Source organism: Equus przewalskii, chromosome 14, assembly GCF_037783145.1.
Source record: "Equus przewalskii isolate Varuska chromosome 14, EquPr2, whole genome shotgun sequence".
NCBI classification, from domain to species: Eukaryota; Metazoa; Chordata; class Mammalia; order Perissodactyla; family Equidae; genus Equus; species Equus przewalskii.
This window is the reverse complement of record NC_091844.1, coordinates 77,721,243-77,741,574: the sequence shown is the minus strand read 5'-3', so window position 1 is coordinate 77,741,574 and position 20,332 is coordinate 77,721,243. Positions and strand designations below refer to the sequence as shown.

At 43.2% G+C, this 20,332-nt stretch overlaps 1 long non-coding RNA gene across 1 annotated transcript; it reads right to left on the bottom strand.

The window, feature by feature from the left end:
• Positions 1-1,679: 1,679 nt before the first annotated feature.
• LOC139075820 (uncharacterized) lies at positions 1,680-19,190 on the bottom strand. The gene is made up of 4 exons (XR_011526693.1): positions 18,980-19,190; positions 8,355-8,434; positions 5,131-5,209; positions 1,680-2,823 (listed from the first exon to the last, which is right to left on the bottom strand). It is a non-coding gene; the product is annotated as an uncharacterized lncRNA (long non-coding RNA).
• Positions 19,191-20,332: the final 1,142 nt, after the last annotated feature.

Genomic DNA, 20,332 nt, shown 5'->3' with positions numbered 1-20,332 from the left:
AGCTGGTGAGATGAATAAGGACCAGCTGCCTCGGATTGTAGGCTACAGTAGGGAGCTGTGTCTTTATCATGAGAGCAATAGAAAGATATTTGCTGTTTCTATGGATCAAGGTGGCACAATCATTTCACGTTGAAAAGATCATCCAGGCTGCAGTGCTCAGAATAGACGAGAAGCCACCAGTGCGAAGGTGGGTAAACATGTTTGGAAGCTATGGTTTCAGCGAGGATGAGAGCTGTTGCGAGCTTGGACAAGAGTGGTGGTGATGATGGGGATGATGGGAAGCAGACAGCTCCAGCCAGCATAATAGCATATGAGACAGAATATAGGGAGGGAGGGGCAAAATTCTCTCATCCATTGGCAATACAATTATTTACCTAGAAAACCAAAGATAATCGATGCGAATTCTTTTAAATTACTAAGAGTTCAATAAAAGGCAAATTATCTAATATTATATGAAAATCCTGTATTTCAGGAATAAACAGATGCTGTAATAAGAAATTAATGATTTATAAACAGAAATAATAGAAAATACCTAATAGCAACCTAAATAAGAAATGTATGAGAACTCAAAAGAAGAAAAAGAAACTGAAAATTTTACTGACTGATATAAAAGAAGACTCCAATGAATGGGAAAAAAATATGATATCCCCTAACAAGAAGATGACATATCAGAAAGATATCAATTCTTTCAAAACTGATTTATGGATTAAATACAATACCACGGGGCTGGCCGGTGGCGCAGCGGTTAAGTTCCCACATTCGCTCCGGTCGTCTAGGGTTCTCTGGTTCGGATCCCGGGTGCGGACATGGCACTGCTTGGCATGCCATGCTGCGGCAGCTGTCCCACATATAAAGTAGAGGAACATGGGCATGGATGTTAACTCAGGGCCAGTCTTCCTCAGCAAAAAGAGGAGGATTGGCAGCAAATGTTAGCTCAGGGTTAATCTTCCTCAAAAAATAAATAAATAAATAAATAAATACAATACAATACAATACAATACCAATGTCAAATATTCCATAAAGATTTCAGAAATCTTGATAAAATAATTTGACAATTCATTTGGGAGATAAACGTATAATTTGAATGTTTATTATTTATTTTAAATGGTTGTTTTTAAGTAAAAAGATGTGGAGAAATTTCTCTCCCAAATATTAAACCTTCTAAAGCTACAATCATTAAAAAAATTAAATGTGTGATACTGGTGTGAGACTCAACTAACATTTGAATGGAAAGGAGATACAGTCTTGAAGCAGATGGCAGCACACAATAAAAGCATCGTTACAACCTCATGCAGCAGGAGTGGTGTATGGAACAAATGAGGCTGGATTTAACACTATGGTTTTCCGAAAGACTGTCATAAGAGTCTTGTTTTGAGCCATGGTGGTTGATCGGAATTATCACGTAACAAAAAAAAATATTTGCAAATTGTCTAAGTTTTGAATTTCGCACTAGAGACTCAAACTCATTGAACTCTTTCTTGCAATTTTAAAGATTGGGAGAGAGTGCACCACTTATGGTTATTAGTGATGAGTTTCATCCGTCTAAGGCCATTCTCTCAACTTCTCTTGCTCAGGGAAATTTTTATTTGGGAGAATGAAGAGCATAGGCAGCACTCAACCATGGGAAAACAGCGACATATTTCCATTCTGGCCCAAATAGAAGAGAAAATTAGATTTCCAGGTTACAGGAGTTTTATTGTTATACCTGATCATCACAGGATAAAACCTCTACTTGGAGCCATAAAGAATCAGGACAATGATACATGTCAGCCTTTCATGTCTTCTTTTAAAGGCTCAGTCACTATCCACAATTAATCTCTCTTCTTACCTAGCAAAGACCTGAATAGTTCATTGCCTGCAGCAATCCCTTTGAGTGGATTCTCCCTTCTAGCTGATTTGACTAGATTTGGCCTCGCATGTACTATCCAGGCATCATCTGCTCCATAGAACCTCTGCTATTAGTTGATCTCTGACTTATGCCATGAGCTATGATAGGGTTTTGCTTGCATTATCTCGCTCACTTTTCACCACATTGAGGTAGGTCTCATTCTTTCCAATTCACATATTTAAGAAAAAATAAGCAATAGTGGCTTTGATTACTAGATTCACCCATTTATAATGAGGTGACTGATATGTGGCAGAAGTTTAAAAAATGCTAGCTGCTTTTCTAAAAAGGAAGAGAGGGCAATATTTTAGAACAAATATTCTTTATTACATGAGGAATCACTGATGTGCCCTTCTAAGTCTCAGAACTGTAACACCAGTAGGTGCCCACTGGCTGAGGAGAAGGTGCAACCAAAACTTTTGGGCTTAATCGGGCTTATTCACTTGCAGGATGGGTGCTGGTATGGGGAATACAGACATTAATAACCCGCACACTCTCCTTAAGGCTCTCAGTGTGGTGGATGGCGGTGGTGGATGGAGATCTAACGCACTAAAAGTTGAATGATGGCACAAAGCTGTACGAGTTCAGTGACGACCAGTGCAGCTGCCAGCCCAGGCAGTGGCACCAGAAGTCTAAGGTGAGAAGAGCCTTGAAGGGTGGGCACATCAACGAAGGCGTCTTGGAGGAGCTGGGCTGTGCCCTTGCCCTGAAGCCTGGGTTATCTGGAGCAGAAAATCCTGACTCACACTGGCTTTGACAGCAAAGCAATTATCCTATATACTGAGGATGTGTCGGAAGAGCTGGCTCATGGCTCCCTGGTGCCAGGGCTGCAGCTTCGCTTCCCTGCAGTAACTCTCAGCCGTGTCCTCCTCTGAGCTTTGGATTGTAGCACGATGACAGAGCAGTTTCAGAAGCCAAATCCAGGCAGGACAAAAAACCTAGAGGAAGAACAGAACCTTCTCTTTCTCTGCCTCCTTCTTAGGAGCAAAGAAAACATTCCCAGAATTCCCCCAGCTGGTTTTCCCTTACAGCTCATTGGCCAGAATTGCATCACATGTCTAATACTAAACCAATCACTAGCCGGGGAAAGAAATTACCCTGATTTGCTCATATTAATTAGCATTTACTCTCCGATTGGGGTTGGGAGGAGGTGACATACTTAAAATAATTTGGGTTCCATTAGAAAGAAGGGCCAGAACAACATTGTGCTGTAGGCAACTAACTGAGTACATTATGCACATAGATTTGTTTTACATAATTAGAATAGGGAGATGGCATTCCAAACGGGCAAAAATGAGGGTGCCTCATCTAAGGAGAAATGATTAATGAAAGCAAGAGGGGGAGCTAGACTCAAAGAAGAGAGTGGAGACTGAGCTGATAGCATCCTCAGCCTGCAGCATCCCTCAGAACCTCGACATGAACGCTGCATGTGCCGCTTCAGTGCACATACTGGGTGGTGATGCGTCTCTGATCACCTGACATTCTGGCTGAAGGTGGTGTGGGTGTCCCAGCTGATGGAGAGTTGACAAAATGAAAACAACTCATATCAAATAGGCTAAAGAGACCATCAGAGTTAAGAGCCAGAGAGCTTTTGCCCTCATTCAAATGAGCACTGCCAGCCTGCGTGGAACCTGATGGGCAATTCTGCATCTTCTGCCTCTTCAAGGGAACTGTGTGGTCATCTTCTCTGACAGTCCGGTTACAGCAGTCTTCTCACTTGGGGCCAATGTCCCTTCCCAGCTAATCTTTGCTATGAACATGGCACTGTCTTGGTCCTCTCGGGCCTGGATAAGATAAGACATCCAACGAAGAAATGAGGGTGCTGTCCTTGCTCTGTATGTGGGCAGTGTGTGGTTTGGGACTGTGGCAAGGAGAAGGGATGGGGATGGATTGCCGTGAGGAGCCAAAATTCTGGATGATAATGACAATTATGATATCAGAGAACTTTTAATTTCTTAAAACATTTCATCTGACTCTCATACCAACTGTAAAAGGAAAGAAGGGCCAGTTTCCCCAGATGAAACTGAAGCCCAGAGCAGGCAGGTAAATTTTTTAAGGTCACACAGCCTGTAAATGGTGAAGCTGATAGTAGAATTCAGGTCCCCTGACTCTCTGCCCTGGGATATCTTAGCAATTTCTTGGCGACAAGTTGAGGCTGGTGTATTAGTTATCTACTGCTGCATAGTTAACTATCCCAAATAGTGGCTTAAACAATACATACTATCTCATAGTTTCTGTAGGTCAGCAATTTGGGAGCAGATCAGCTGAGTGGTTCTGGTTCAGCTGAGGTTGAGTCAAGCTGTAGAATCGGACAAGTGAAGCCCAAGGCTTGGCTGGGGCTGCAGGATGTGTGTCTAAGCTCAGTCACGTGGCTCTGGGCAGAAGACCTCAGTTCTTTGCCAGCCATTGACAGGGGACCTCAGTTTCTCCCACGTGAATCTCTCCACGAGACTTTTGAGCCTCCTCAGGACGTGGCAGCTGGCTTCCATCTGAGCAAGTGATACAAGAGAAGAGCAAGATGGAAGCTGCAATGTTTTCATGACCCGCGCTTGGAAGTCACGGTCCATCACTTCCACCACATTCAGTTTGCCGTCGGTCAGTCACCGAGTTCGGCCCACACTCAAAGGGAGGGAAATTAATCCCCACCTCTTGATGGGAGGAGTGCCAGGGAATTTGTGAGTATATTTTAAAACCACGACAGCAGCAAAAGTGCAGTCTGTATCCTCACGTGTGAGATGAGTTCACGGTACAGAAATCACTCAGTTTGAAGGTGTTAGAATACAAATAATAAGAGACTCAGATGACTCAGTAGAAAATATGGGGGTGGAGGAAGATTGGGATTTGACTAAGGCCCATCAATAAAAATCTCAATTATATTGGTTCCACAGCTACGGATGAGTGAGGAGAGTGGGTAAAATTCCCATACACCCTCTGTGGGGTGGAAGGGAGTGGGTGAAACGCTCTGCTCAACACTCAACACTGGTAACACAATAAATGCTCTATTATATCAAAATAATATATTCTAATCTGCTATATCAAAATATTATAATCCAAATAACCGTCCATCCCTATTTCTGCTGGCTGTGTGGCTACAGAGTGCCTAGGTCTCTGTCTCAAGGGGAGGCGACTTTCCCATGATCAGAAAACATAAGACTTTTTGCAAGTCTTCTCTCAGCAATTTCCAAAGTTCTGTGGAGAGCCCGGCATCCTGGGACCAGAAAGGCAAGCACAGAGTGGTACCTCACCTTCCCCCACCGCAGCCTCAGTGAGGGCTTTCAAGCCAGTGCTTCATCCCCGGGAACCTTGAGAGAGCTGGCAAATACTCTAAACAGATAAAAGATAATTGAACAAGGAGTGAGTAGTAAATGGTGACAAAGTGCTATTTCCATAATAAGCTTATCTGAGTAAACTTTCTCAGAGCCTCTGAGTTCCCGAGCAGGGTGTGGATTTGGCAATGGTAAAGAAACAGGCCACGCCAGGAATGTCTGGGGAGCTAATGAATGCCCCTGAAGTGGTTGACGTTCCTATCTCTGCTTTGGATCCCTGCCACCTTGACGCTAATGTCAGCCGGTGTTTAATTGGCAAACAGGGCTTCAAAGGATAGCTGGGCCCTGCTCCCAGGGCCCTGGGGCCTGTTAATGTTTAATTGTCATGTGCAAGGGCCCACTAACTCTTGGTAGATTTGGGCGTTTTATTGCACTTTGAAAAAGCCATATTATGAGTCTCCCTCTCGCTCCACGGGCATTTTTTACAGACGTGCCTTGGAGTCACGTGTTGCCTGCCCTAAACTCTGAGTAACAAGGCGCTGAGTTGTTCAGCAGGGGTAGAGGGAGTCACCTTCAAGCTGGAAATACTGCAGATTTACCGCATTTGCCCTAAAATCAAGAAGTATCCAGGGAACATCTGGAAGAGGAAAAAAAGAAACTAGGTTGGGGATGGGGTGGGAAGGAGAACGAAAAGCGGCGGAAGCGGAATGCTATATGGCGGAGAGTACGCAGTTTGGCCCTTGAGCGGTGATGGTGCCCGCTCTCTCTAAAGCTGGCTCTGTCACTCAGGGCCCTGCTGGAAATGCAAAGGTTCTGTGGGGTTACTTCCTTCCTCTCTTGAGAAAGGTCTGTCTGCTTTACGTTGTTCACGTAATTTAAAAAGTCAAAAGAGACTGTCTTAACGAGACTGTCTAACTTTCATCTAATTACAGAGGGAAGAAGAAGACATAACAGAAGACAAATACTTTTTTTCCCTCCAAACTACATGGAAATTGTGAATAAAAGAGTAGCTTCCAACTTGCTGACATTTGAAAAGCGCTGCTTTGAATTGAATATGAATGATTTCTTTGAATTTTCGACTCAATTCAATTTAATTGAACACATCTTATTCAGTGCTTACTAAGGGTTCCTATCAAATAATTTCTTTGGTTTTGAATTAGTGGCTTTTATAGAAATTGTTTCTTTTGTTGCATTCTGGAAATGTATCAGTTTGTTGTTTCAATTATCCTTTTGCTGATGGTGAATATCTCTCTAAGGAAGGAATGTAAAGAAAAATATCTAATTACGCCACTTCTATCAGAATGGCAAAGTGTATATTTATCTTGTTTGTTAATTACATATGTCACAGCTAAAGACCAAACATGAGCTAATGTCGACATTAGCCAGAAGGGTCTGGTAAACATCAAGAAGGAGGTGAATAATAAATCAAAAACAATATAGCGAGTGGAAAGCATGTATATCTTTTATATGTTTAGATTAAATAAAAATCTCTTTGTTCTCTCCTTTGCCCATTTCTTCCTTCTAAACACAGTTGGATTGTCGTATTGCAGATCTCTGAGAAGTAATCTTTAGAGCAGAGTCCTCACCAGGGGCACATTTCAGGGTCGCTAGCACGTGGTCAGGTTTTTAAGGCGACATGGAAGACGCTTAAAGCCTTTCAAAGGTTTTAATCTCTTTTCTCTGGCTCACTTATTTGCCTTGGTCCTCAGTCCTTCCGTCTCTACCATCGACTTAGCGATTCCTCTCCTTTGCTAAGAGGTGAGCAGACAGCCCCTTCTGGTGATCAGAGCCGTCCAGGGCTCCCCGCCCCAGCGCTCCAGCCTCCTATGAACGTAGAGTCGGGAATAACCTGTTGGGCGAAAAGCACGTGCCCTCCAAATCCATATGCACAATTAGTTTACAGTCCTAAAATGTTATGTGACTCCTCTCATAATAGAAATGAGAAGTGGTAAAGACGAGAGGCCTTTATTCACCCTTTATCAGCTATTTTAAATTAAGAGGTATATTATCCTCTGGATAGATTTACAGGAACCCCCATCATGCACCTCCCCCTTAGTCTCATTAGTGCCGGTAATCGCACACACACACAAGCCCAGCACTCGGGTTTACACAAGAGGCCACTCTCTTCCTTCTATTATTAACAATCCCTGCTTCCCATTTCTTAAATATCTGCGAAATGAAACACAACATTGTTCAGGATTTGAAGACTATCGGGTATATGTTTTTCAGAGGAAATTGGATTGGTACATTACAAAGGTTTGCAAATTTACTTTATGATAGCGAATGATTATGCCTGCGGCTCACCTTCCAGGAATCTCTCTAGAGGGAAAACGCAGGGCTGGGGTGGGGGAGCCCTGCGAGATTTTCCGTGTTGGCACCGTATAAGGCTCTGTTAGCAGGGAATTAGAATTTTTAGGCTATTGACTGTTTTCTTTCAGTGTTGGCAAAGCCAGGATTAACATGTGGAAGAGACAGAAAAGTGGGAGATTAGACATTTTGCCAATTATGGGGAAGAGACTGCTGTATATCCTTCCATCCATTTATTCATTTGTCTATTTACCTACTCATTCCTTTGCCCTATGTATGTATTAAACACCTACTGTATGCCAAGCAGATCTAGGCCATGAAGACACAAGAGTGAAGAGGATAGATTAGGTTTTGCCCCCCAGGAAACTAGCAATTTTTGGAAAGATAGAAGTTAAACAATTAATCGCAGTTAGCTCTGTTATTGTTGCTAATGCAGGAGAAGCACAGGGAGCAATGAAGAGCTTGAGTGAGTGGAGGGGAGGAGCAGGAGAGGCACACAGAGGAATAAGTACATGAACTTCACTCTGAAAGAAGGGCAAAAGTCACCATGGTGATGGGAGATGGTTGAGGAGGTGCTTGCCAGGTGGAAAGGGTAACCTGCAAAGGTCCTGAGGCAGGCAGGATTCAAATTCTGGCCCTGCCACTCAATAAATAGTAGTAACAATGATTGGTCCTTCCTTCTGAACCATAGTAGAGAGGGTGCATTTACTTTCTTCTCCTTGCTAAAAAAGGCGTATAGTGAAGGTTACCATTTGCCTTTCATCAGTTTGCCGTGAAACTGAAGCTGGACTCCAGTCAAGTAAACTCTTAGAGTTTAGATGATAAAACTGGCAGAATCCCTACTAATTCCTCCAACCCACCCCACCCTCCATCCCCAAACACCCAGGACCAATCACCTTTATATTTCCTCCACACAGGGGTCAATTTCCGAGAGACGGCCCTTGGAAGTTCTCTATACCTGTGCTTCTCAAATCATCTGTGATGAATGAACAGATTTTTAAAATTCTGTTGTGAACTAATACTTTTATAAAATACAATAACAATGAATTACTGGGAAAATGATCACACACATTGATATCATGACCATATCATTGCTCTACAATCTTCTAGATACTTACTCTCCCTCTGCGCTGACCTCTCTGCAGATAGATAACACACAGTATACAGAGCAGCCTGCCCTTAAAAACCGGGACTAGCCCTAACCTTCAAGTATTGCCTCATTAGCCCTACCCAGCCTATCATCCAGGAATATATTTACAGCTCTTGAAATTGTTGACGTTTCCTGACTGTGCCAACTTTGAGCAAGAGTTTTCCCTGCTTTGCTCCTTCATAGCAAGAAGCAGGATTTCCTTCAATATGCTTGTGTCTCTAAAACCCTAAGAGGTGCTTACTTTAAGTCCTGGTGTTTCCAGGGCTGGCGGGGTAATCCCAACTGTCCCCTGTTTCTTGCCTCTTTTTCGGAAGACGTCAATGCTAATGTAAGAACTGGGATTCTAAAACCAGCAGACTGGGCAGCTGGAGAATCTGGGCTGGAGATCTCAGCATTCACTCAGGGGCTGATGAACCTGTTGGGGTGCAACAGGGGCTATGTTTAGGCTTGTTGTTCTATGGATGGGTGGATGGATGGGTCTGGGAATCTAGACAGGGTCTCTGGCCCTGCTGGTGGATGGGGAGAAAGGCAAGCGAAGGTAAGAGATTGACTGCGAAGCAGATAAGTGGTGCGGACCCTGGCAGGGCCCTCTTTAGGCAGACAGGCTGTGGGCTTCTGGAGACGAGCAGCCAGGACCTCAGCCACTGGGAAGGCAGGGCCACAAATACTAAGCAGTCCCTGAGAACCCTGAGCGGCAGAAACCCCAAGAGATGCAGACTCCCCTACCGTGGCCCTCCTGCCTGCTCTTTTTCCTTTACCTGCCTTTATGGGTTTGGAGACCTTATGCTAATTGTCACTTCTTTTATCTTCTTACTCTATACTGTCCCCCTAGATAATCATGCTTACCCACAAGGCTTCAATTATTTCATCAAAACCCATAACTTCCAAATTATTCTCTAACATACATTCTTTTCTGAGTTCCAGATTATAAACCAAACTAACACCTGACCCCCTATAATAGGCCAAGTAATATCTCTCCCCTACCCAAAGATGCCTGTGTCCTAATTCCCAAAACCTGTGGTTGTTATCTATACAGGGCAGAAGGGACCCAGCAGAAGGAGTGCAACCTGGAGACACCTTGATTTTAGCCTAGAAGACATTTCACACTTCGATCTCCAGAACCATGGGGTAAATACATTCATGATGTGTTCAGCTCAGTGTGGCAAAAAGGAGATATGGGATGATGGTGGGGAATGGGGCAGCTGGGACCAGACCGGAAAGGCTGGGAAGACCATGCTAAGACCCCAGTCAGACCACATCCCTCCCACGGGCCTAGGAAGGCGGGGGCCTTTGTTCTCCTGCCTGGGTCACCACTCACTTTCCCAGCCTGAAGAGATGCAAGCAATTTATTTAGCAACAAGTACAGTGGTGTGACTACTGACCAATCAGGTCAGATGCTGGCCACAAACAGCTGCACTTCAGCTCAGCTTCCAGCCCCAGCACATGGTGACTCTCGCTCCAATGCATGGGGACATCAGAAAGGAATTGCATTCTGTCATGTCTTAAGGACAGAAGGAGGATGGGAACAGTCATCTTCTGGAATGACCCTTGCCCAGCAAAGGGTTTCCACCTGAAGAGAGGAGGGAATATGGCACAGATGAGGAATTGAGCACCTGAGTCCAAAATCTGGTGCCACCACTAATGGACCCGGGAGGTTGTGGAATTAGTTTTCCATCTTGGAACTCCCTTTCCTTACCTGTAAACGGAGTTAATCATACATACACTACAAGATTGCTGTGAGGTTCAAATGATGACCGATATAGGAAAGTGCCTTGTATATATGTTGCTGTTTATACAACATACAAAAAACAAACACAAACAAAAACAGCAAAAAACCAGAAAGCAACTACTGAAAGGTCTTAGTTCTAAAGGACACAAGACTTTTTTAGGCCACCTTAGAAACCATTCATTCCTTACCAAATAATGATTGAAGCTCTGCCCTGTACAGACTTTTGTGCATTCCAAGAATTATTCTTATTTATATACTTTCAGAAAATCTGTTATTTTCCATTGTGCAGAAGGACGTCAACAGTACATCGCCCCCGTCAGAACCCCTGGCTCTGACTCTGGTGTCCTCTGCGTTTTCTTTCTTGGCCTGTCCTCCCTGAGATTCCTGAATTTTTCCTCTAGCATGTCTGTCCTAGGTCCCGTTCACTGGGAGTAGCAGCCGTGGCCTCTGCTTTTAAGATTAGCTGAGCTTGTCTAGAGAGCGCAGAGCAGCTAACACAGGCTCGTCGGTTAGAGGGAGACAAGAATCCTGGGCCCCTGCCTAGCTAGGAAGACAACTTGCACTTTCCTAGAGGCCTTCCGGAGTCACAGTGTCTGAATCTAAATGGCAGCTCTCACGTGACGAGCCCAGATACTGGGGTTAACCGGTTGAGGAGCCGTTTCCGTGGAGCGATGACAGAGGAGGACCCTTGAGTACTGTTCAATCACTGTCATCTTCCAGGAGAGGCCTGCATTTACTACCAGGAGCTCTGCAGCGATCCTGCGGGCTCAGCTGTCTCATTTGTAAAATTGAGATAATAATAGTATCCTTCTTTCAGGACTGTTGTAAGGAACAGATTGAAATAACGTACAGGAATTGACTTCATGAAGGATAAACTCCAGTGTATGAGTCAGCTGGGGCTGCCATAACAACACCCCACAGACTAGCTGGCTTAAATAACAGAAACTGATTTTCTCACAGTTCTGGAGGTCAGAAGTCCAAGATCAGGTGCCTGTAAGATTGGTTTCCGGTGAGAACTCTTTCCTGGGCTTGCCGGTAGCCACCTTCTTGCTGTGTTCTCACACGGCCTTTTCCATGTGTGTGTATGTCCTTGGTGTCCCTTCCTCTTCTTGTAAGGACACCAGTTCAACTGGATTAGGGCCCCACCTTCCGATCTCATTTAACTGTAATTACCTCGTAAAAATGCTGTCTCCAAATTCAGTCACATAGAGTGTTAAAGCCTCAACATATGAATTTGGGGGTGGGGCACACTTCAGTTTATAACACCCAGTATTCATGCAAAACAGTATTATTATAACGCTCAGTGCTCACCACGGAAACAAACATGAATTGGCCACAAAATTTTTCCAAAGCAAAATCTTAGGAAAATGAATCAGTAGGAACAGTTCCCAACTAAAATTAGAATGTGTCCTTCTGCCTTCTCTTTACTCACCTGCATCCAAGCTACACGTCTCTGCTCTCAAAGCCAATATCAGACTGGATTTCTTCATGAAAAATTCCCCTTGGTGATCTCTGCAGTCACTGAATGGTGAAACATCCCTCCAGAGAGCGAGCCAGCCCTGGTCTGAGCTTTAAGCTTTCCCAGCTTCTGGGACAAGACCACAGATCTGGACCCTGAGCCTCCTGGGGCTTTCTCGAACTTCTCACTTGGAGTGCTGCCGTTGGAAGAGACAGTTTGCACATTCAGGTCAGCATAACTGACTGACTGAGAACAGTCCTGTCTATTTACCTGAAAGCTAGCCCAGTATCGAAAGACTCAAATGGAAAGTCTCTCTTTTGCATAGAAATGCCATTCTGAGGAATTTCGTCCGGGAGCCATTTCATCCAGCTGTTCCCATAGCCATGGACTATAGAAAAGAGACTAAGATGGCAGACCTTTGAGGATGGGAGAGAACTTGTTCAGGACGTGAATTCAAGATCATTCTTCTTGTTCAGCCCCGGCACAAATGGGAAATGAGTCAGAGGCTCCCACGGAGCAAACAGCAGCAGGAACGGAACCAAAACGCCTATTTCCAAGGATAGCTCTTGACTGATCTAAGCTTTTTGATATTTTAATGCTTCTTTTGATCCTAAATTATTTCTGATGAAAAATAAGGTTTATAAACCCACAAAGAAACAAATGACTTTTCTTCTCATACTCTCCTGGGGCTGCTCAGCCTAGGTCCTGGGGCAACGTGGATTTGGGGAATGAAGGCGAGAGGCCAAGTGTTCCAATCTAGAACCAGGATTCAGTGGGGACTGGAGCTGGAAACAGCTGAGTAAAGAGTCCGCTCCCTGGTGTGTCCTATGCTGGGGGTGGAGGCGGGGGTGCTCTGGTTTAAATTTGCCTCCCTTTGCACTTCGGAATTATTGTTACCGTTTTTCCTTTTTGTTCCTCTATGTATAGTCATTCATTTACATAAAAACCATAACAGAACAGCCAGTTCTGGGCACTGGGAATGCAGAAATCAATAGGAGAGCCTAAGGAACTTGAAATTTGAAGGAAGGCACATAACAGCTGGGTGGATACCAGCTTTGGTTTATTCAGCTTCTTAAATATGTCACTGAGAACCTAGGTCTCTGCTCTGCCAACTGCAGCCTTGGTTCTAACTTGAAGCCTCCGTTGGGTTAAAATGGTTGCCAGTAGGAAATGGGGCTACTTCTCACTGTCTTGTCCACACCCGTGGGAAAGAGAGATAGCCCCTCCTGAACCCGTAAAGCCTCTATGGGGCCAACTTAGATGCATGATCCTGGTCCAAGAACTACTGTCAGGGAAATGCCATCCTGTGATGGATTTAAGGCCAGGATCCTGATCTAATCCCTTGAAGGGATCAGAGGTACCAGGATTGGGTTAGACAAACCAGAATTCTCAGATGAGCATGAATCACATTGCTGGGCCATGGCAGGGGGGATAGAATTGTGCTCTGGAGCAACCAGAGCACAGACTAGACTAGAACTAATTCTTCCTGGTACCTTAATTAATTTGACTTGAAATTGGCATGCATATAGTTTAACAAAAATCAAATAGTGCTAACATATTTATGATGACAAAACAAAGAGCAACCTTTCCTTCATCTCAAGCCTTAGAGGCAACCATCACAAGTCTTTTAGGTGTTCCTCTTTGGATATAGTGTCTTGTCTTGTCTTAAATAATACGCTTACACTGACTTTTCCTGATCAACACATTTATATATTTTCTATTAAATTTCTTTCCTGGCAAGTGAAGGATTTAATGTCCAGCCAGCAGCCTGTTTCTTTTGTCCCTGAGGCAAGAACGGTTTTTACATTTTTAAAGAGTTGTAAACAAAAACAAAAACATGCTAAAGAGATTGTATGTGGCCCACAAAACCTAAAAGTTTACTATCTTTCCCTTTACAGAAAAAGTTTGCCAAACCCTGCCCTATCCTTCCAATATAGCAATATTAAAATTTTGTCAAAGTCATTAATAGTTTTTTACATTGTTATAATTAAATAAATATTGTTTATCATAAGCTCAAGTAATAGACTATGATAATATTTCCTTACCTGTACAACATTTTATAAATCTGGTGTTAATAATTGCCCTGTTTTCTTACCAGTTCAGTTTTTCATCTCTCCTCAATTTTTGCCAGGCTCTACCCAATGGATCAAATGTCTGTTAACATTACTCCTAAAATTTCAAGATTATCATGTGTTACGGGCTGGATGTTTGTGTCCCCCAAAATCCGTATGTTGATGTTCTAATCCCTAAAGTGATGGCATTGGGAGGCTGGACCTTTGGAGATAATAGGCTGTGAGGGTAGAACCCTCAGGAATGAGATTAGTGCCCTTGAAAGAACAGAGAGAGATGAGCTTCCTCCTCTGTCCAAATTTTTTATTCCATTTTTGTCTATGAGAAGTTTGATGAAATCTATTACCTGTTTAACATCTCCTTTCCTGTTCTCTTTATCTTTGTAGGATTATCCTAGTTTTTCCCTTAATTACCAGTTTAGTTGGAGGAGAGTAAATCAAAACATGTGGTCAATATATGATGCTTGACTATAGGTCCAAGTAACGCTAATATATCTAGAACATTAAGTATGGGAAAAGAGGTGGGGAGTGTATGTTGTGAGAGATCCAAGGATTTCCCTTTGGTGACAATCATGGAAGATTTCATGGGAAAAAGGATACATGAGCTCAACTTGAAGGACCGATATCAATTGGACAGCTGATATGGGCTTCTGGAAAGCAATTCAGGCAGCGGAAAGACCAAGAGCAAATGCCCATTGGGTGGGAAAGAATGCCCAGAGACTAGCATGCTCAAACCATTGTCTGATTTACTCATTCCAGGAAGGGGCTGGGCAGAAATGAAAGATGAGACTAGGGAAAAAAAAGCCTTTTGAATGGCAGAAAGTAAAGAGGTGGCTCATTTTTCAAAAAAGACTAATCAGAAGGTCTAAGGAGTGAATTGGTAAGAAAAAGTTCACAGTAGAGGTGTTCGGAGATGATGGCGTCTGCAATATTGTGATTTATGAGAAATACGTATTTCGTTATTTAGATGAGCAAAATATACTTCTCACATATATTTGGTCTTCATCCAAGGTTCCTGGCTCATAGCTCTCAAGAGCCTTGGAATTTCCTGAGTGATAAGAGCAATGGGAGCATCTTTTGTTAAAATATTTGGCTTCTTGTCCTCAGTTCCTAAAACCACTTCAGAGCCATAGAGGTAAAGTAGGTGTCTTGTTATTCATAACAAGCCCCTTTCTACCGCAACTGGGTTTATGCTAATGAGGTGAATTTTGGAATGCCCCTAAGGATGGGGGCTGGTTGCCAGGGGGAGGGGCAAGGGGCTAGAGATTGAGTTCAGTTATCAGTGGCCAATGATTTAATGAATCATGCCTATATAATAAAACCTCCATCAAAACTCAAAAGGATGGGGTTCAGAGAGCTCCCTGATTGGTGAACGTGGAGATTTGAAAGGAGTGGTGCTCTTGGAAGGACATAGAAGCTCTGCCGCATTTCCCCACACTTGCCCTATGAATCTCTTCCATCTGGCTGTTCCTGGGTTATATCCTTTTGTAATAAACTGGTAATCTAGTAGGAGAAATGTTTCTCTGAGTTCTGTGAGCCACTCTAGCAAATTAATTGAACCCAAGGAGGGGGTCAGTGGAACTTCCAATCTATAGCCAGGTGGTCAGAAGCACAAGCGATGAGCTGGGCTTACAATTAGTGTGTGAATGGGCAATGGGGATAGTTTTGTAGGACTGAGCCCTTAACTGTGGGATCTGATGCTGTCTTTGGGTAGATAGTGTCAGAATTGAGTTGAATTGTAGGACACTCAACTGGTGTCCCAAGCATTGCTTGGTGGTGGGAGGGGAAATCCCCCACTTTACACATTGTAATTGGTGATCAGAACTTTTAGTGTCTCAACATTCACTCCAACAATTGAGTTTTTATTATATTCTAGTTCTATGCTAGGGGATAAATATATATAAGACTTGGTTCCTGTGCTCACGGAGCTCAGAGCCTGAGAAAGGTGAGCTGGTGGATACTCAAAAAAATCACAAACATAAAGATGATTGTTATGCAGAAAGTTCTCTGAAAGAGAGAAGTTCAGAGACTATGAATCCCAGATGAAAGAAACTTGGCTTAAGAAGTTGGGGAAATCTTCCTAATGAAAGAGTGGAGATGCTTGAGTAGATTCAACTCATCAGTTAGTTGGATAAAATGGTTGCCCTTGGGTTTTCTGGAGACTTATAGAGGCTGGACAAGCCCATTTTTCTTCATCAAGGGACCTGGCATGGAGTATCCTTGAAGATTGGGCTCTGTCCTATGGACTCTGTTCAGTTTATCAGCACATGTAAGATTGAGTTTCAATTTCCAGGTATGGGGCTCAAGAGTAACATACAAATCAGAACTTCCTGAGTCTTATTATGTGCCAAATATTATGCTATTTCTTATGCATTTATCTCATGAAATGCTCATTATAATTTTATGAGCTAACCAAGTCCTAATATTATTTCCATTTTATAAATGAAGAAACCTTGAGTTAGAGAAGTAAAGTATCTTGTTAAAATAACTGCCATAAGTGATAGGGCCAGAAATTGAACCCTAGTCTGTATGAATCATAAGATTATATTCTCAACCACTAAGATATATTGTATCCCATTTTTGCATATTGTTTTCTTCTCTCAGAAAGGAGAGAAAGGTGCAGAGAGAAAGGGAGAGAAAAGAGAGAAAAGAGAGAAAGGGAGCAGTTGTGTGCTAGGTGCCCTGAGCACATAAGTACACTTGGAATGTAAAATCAGCTCAATCTGTGCCATAGGTCAACCCCATAAGGAGGAAGGTGTCTGAGTTCATACAGGGCAATCTCGTCCCCAGGTCTCAGGCAAACATTACAAAAACAAAGAAGGATTCCACTCTAAGCCTTTTCCCAGTGCACAGAGCATGAAAGGGCATCAAAGAAATGAGGACTTTCTCTCTACTGCCCAAAGCTCTGAGTTGGTTAATGAAATGGATGGGTCAGGGGCCACTGGCTCCTGAGGTTTATTAGTCAAGTCTTTGAGCCCATCCAAACTGTAGACACTCCAGAGGCCACAAACCACCAGGCTGAGGCTTGAGTGATGTGCCTGCTTCTGAATGGCCCCACAGGACAGAGAGACCCTATGGTCTCAGGAAGAGTTATGAGCTTTGGCATCCTGCAGTGAAAGGAACAGACATCTTCCCTCAGTCAACTGCCCTTGACACACTGAAAACATGATTCATGATTCACGAGAACTATTTCTTTCTTCAGAGAGACCCTTTGGCTTTGCTTTGGGCCCAGGAATAAACTGGCCACAATCAACTCCCCTGAAGAAGTGGTTTCCCCACCACATAACCCTTCCTTCTGAAGACAATGCTTTTGCTCAGTGTGGTAAAGGGGAAGTTTAACCAAAGGAAAAACTGAGCCCACACTGATAAAACATCAATGCTATCAAAGGACTGCCAGGCATGGGAGCTGAAGCCCCCTCGCCTTGCGGTGACTTGGGGAGCACCATTTGCATATGTTTCCCAACTGCCCTTAAGCATGGATATTCCCCCCCCACCCCCAAACTACTGGTAATTCGGCTTTTTTAACTTTTACTTAGTCTCCAACTCTCCTCCATGTCCCACATAATCATGTTTACCAAGGCTCATACTTACAAATTTACCAAAGGACATGACAGTCACCTTTCTGGGGGCAGCCTCATGTGGCATTGTGGAAGCCACTCAGGATTTGGAGGAGCTACTGGTGTTGATTACTGAATGCCAACTATGTGCCAAAGAACTGTGCTAGATGCTTATATTTGTTCTCCCATTTAATGCCCACAAAACTCTATTAGGAGACTAGCATTTATCTATTTTTGGATACAGGTTTGAAGAGTTAAGCAAATTTCTTAAGATAATAGATAGTTATAGAGCAGGATTTAAACCAGGACTGTCTGACGCAAAGGAATGTACTTAGGCTGTCACCCAAATGTCTCTATCTATTTTAATATGTGAACCAGGTCTCAGAGAAAAGAAAATGGACCCACATGCGTTTTTGTATGGAATTCAAACAAATCTGCTGTTTCCTCTAAATCCAAAAGTATAAAGTTTTTCTGATTAAGAAACAGAGGTGCCTATGTTTTTGGTCTCCGTGTGGGACCATTGCCATCTAGCTGAGACCTTCACAGGCAGGGAGACCTTTCGAGTGTGAAGATGGAACGATTTGGGATAGGCAGTATATCCTTTCTTCCCAAACTAGGGGGAAAGGTGACCTGAGGCTGGCCCTTCAGCCCCTCTCCCTGCTCAGCCAATCAAAGTGGCTACTGGCGAGGCCTCTTCAGATCAGATGGCCATGTGCCCCTCAGAGGTCAGTGTTTTCTTGGTCCTTCTAGAGTGAACCAGTCACTCCGTCTGAGAGCAGCAGGACCAGGAGGGCCCTAGAGATCATCTCGTTCACCTTCTCACTCTTGTCTCAGTCTCCTCCTATCTTAACCACTTCATGGTAAGAAAGAATACTTACCCATATAAGCACAATTTTTATGTTAATTTATTAGACAAATTAACTAGACAAGATTTATTTTTGGTCTGATGTAGTAAGCACACACAGAGATTGCACAAAATGGTCGTTAGGAATATGGGAAAATATTAGAACATCTATTTTTCCCCTCTTTAAATTTTTATTTGATATATAGTTTACAATACATACAAATTAACAAGATAGATATGTGTTATTTATAAAAAATGAATATACAAGTATATGAACATACAAATGAATGTACAGACACATGATCAAAAAGCTTTGTAAACTGATAAGTGTATATTATCATAAAAGCTATGAGACAACTTTAATCTAAAGAGCGAGACTGATGTGACCAAAAAGCCATGCAAAAACCGTTGGAATGATTACCACATTGTATTTGTGCCCAGTCCTGGGGAGGGGCGGAAAGGACTCAGAAGGAAAAGACTAGTATTAGATATTATCATTATTAGTAGTAATAGCAGCATCAGATAGGTAAATTAATTGTTTAGACATTAAAATTGTCACTAGATGTTACTCAATTATTTAGATATTGTTACTATTAGCACTATTTAGATCAATTTATTTGAATTTTCAGAGCTCTCACCTCCCTTTTCTTTTTATAGGATTTTGGAATATCTTAGAGTTGTATCTAGAACATTATTTCTAAGCATAGACTTACCCTATTCAGTGAAGGCCAGACAATGCTGGACGCTGCCCACAGTCCCCCGGCAAAGCCGCTCTCTATTTCCCGTAACGTAGGGTCTGAGGACGGAGTGGTAGGGATAGGGTGGGGTCCAAACCTCGTGTTCCTCTCCCTACAGGGTGTTTCTCCTTCCTCTTTTCCTTCATTCAGAGAATCCGTGCATCGTCTGTCCTCTTCACGGAGTCATCCTGGGGTTCTCTCGCTCCGCTATCACCAGTCTCCTCACATCTGCAGGTCATCAAAATGTTCTCCAGAGTCTACTTTCTAAATATTCTGCCTGTTGTCTCCTCTCCGCCCCCGCTGGTATGACCTTACCTAATCCACTATCATTTATCCCCTAGAGTGGCTTGACAGCTTCCTAACCTTTGTTCGTGTTTCCAGACTCATGTCTTCTACTCAATCTCCATTCTACCGAGTAAACTTTCTAAGGCACAAATGTCATCTAATCACTCCTGTTATTAAACATTCTTCATTGACTCCTCATTTCCTGACTTGGTGACCATGCTTTCCCAAAACCTGGCCCCAAGCCTGAGTTCCCACTGCATTCTGCCATGCTGCCTGCATTCCAGCTATACATCATGTCATTGACCCATTTCTAGACTTTTCTTCAAAACATTCCATACACCTTTCCTTTTCCTTTTCTGATGTATAATCTTTCCAGTTCTACAAAGCCTTGTTTCTAGACTTGTAACTCAGTTCCTAGACCACAGGAAGAACTAATCACATCCTTTTCTGTGTCTACTGCACCTAAGCTCCTATCACCCTGTTGTCACTATATATTTACATATCTATCTACCCTATTAGACTTAAGAGCTTCTTGAGGGTCAGGGACCTTGTCCTATCATTGCACTCTCTACCCCAGCAGCTCCAGACAGTTTTAAGTGCCACAGTAGCTCAGCTGAATTCCTTCCTCCACTGCAGGTCTTGACTGACTCTCAATTACTCATGAGCCATGGCATTCCCCTCCCTGCGAAGTTTAAGGGCACTCAGATGCGTAATGGCCATTATTGGATCTGAACAACATGACTGGATTACTGCCAACATAGTTCCACTAAAGGCTAAGAAATGCGCATTGTTTTAGAGTCTGGAAACAAGCTCTCCCAGATGAAGCATCTGAATTCTGGTCAAAGTAGCACTCCAGGGAGCCACTACCACTCATTCACAACCAGGCTACAAGACAAAACCCTGTTTTCCGTCCTTAACCTCAACCTTCTCTCAGTGGTCCAGAGAGTCCCAGATACACGTGGGAAGGGCAAACACTTAGAATAAACTGGTACATATGCCAAAGGGGGATGGAACTCAGCAATATTGAGATACATTTGAGAGACT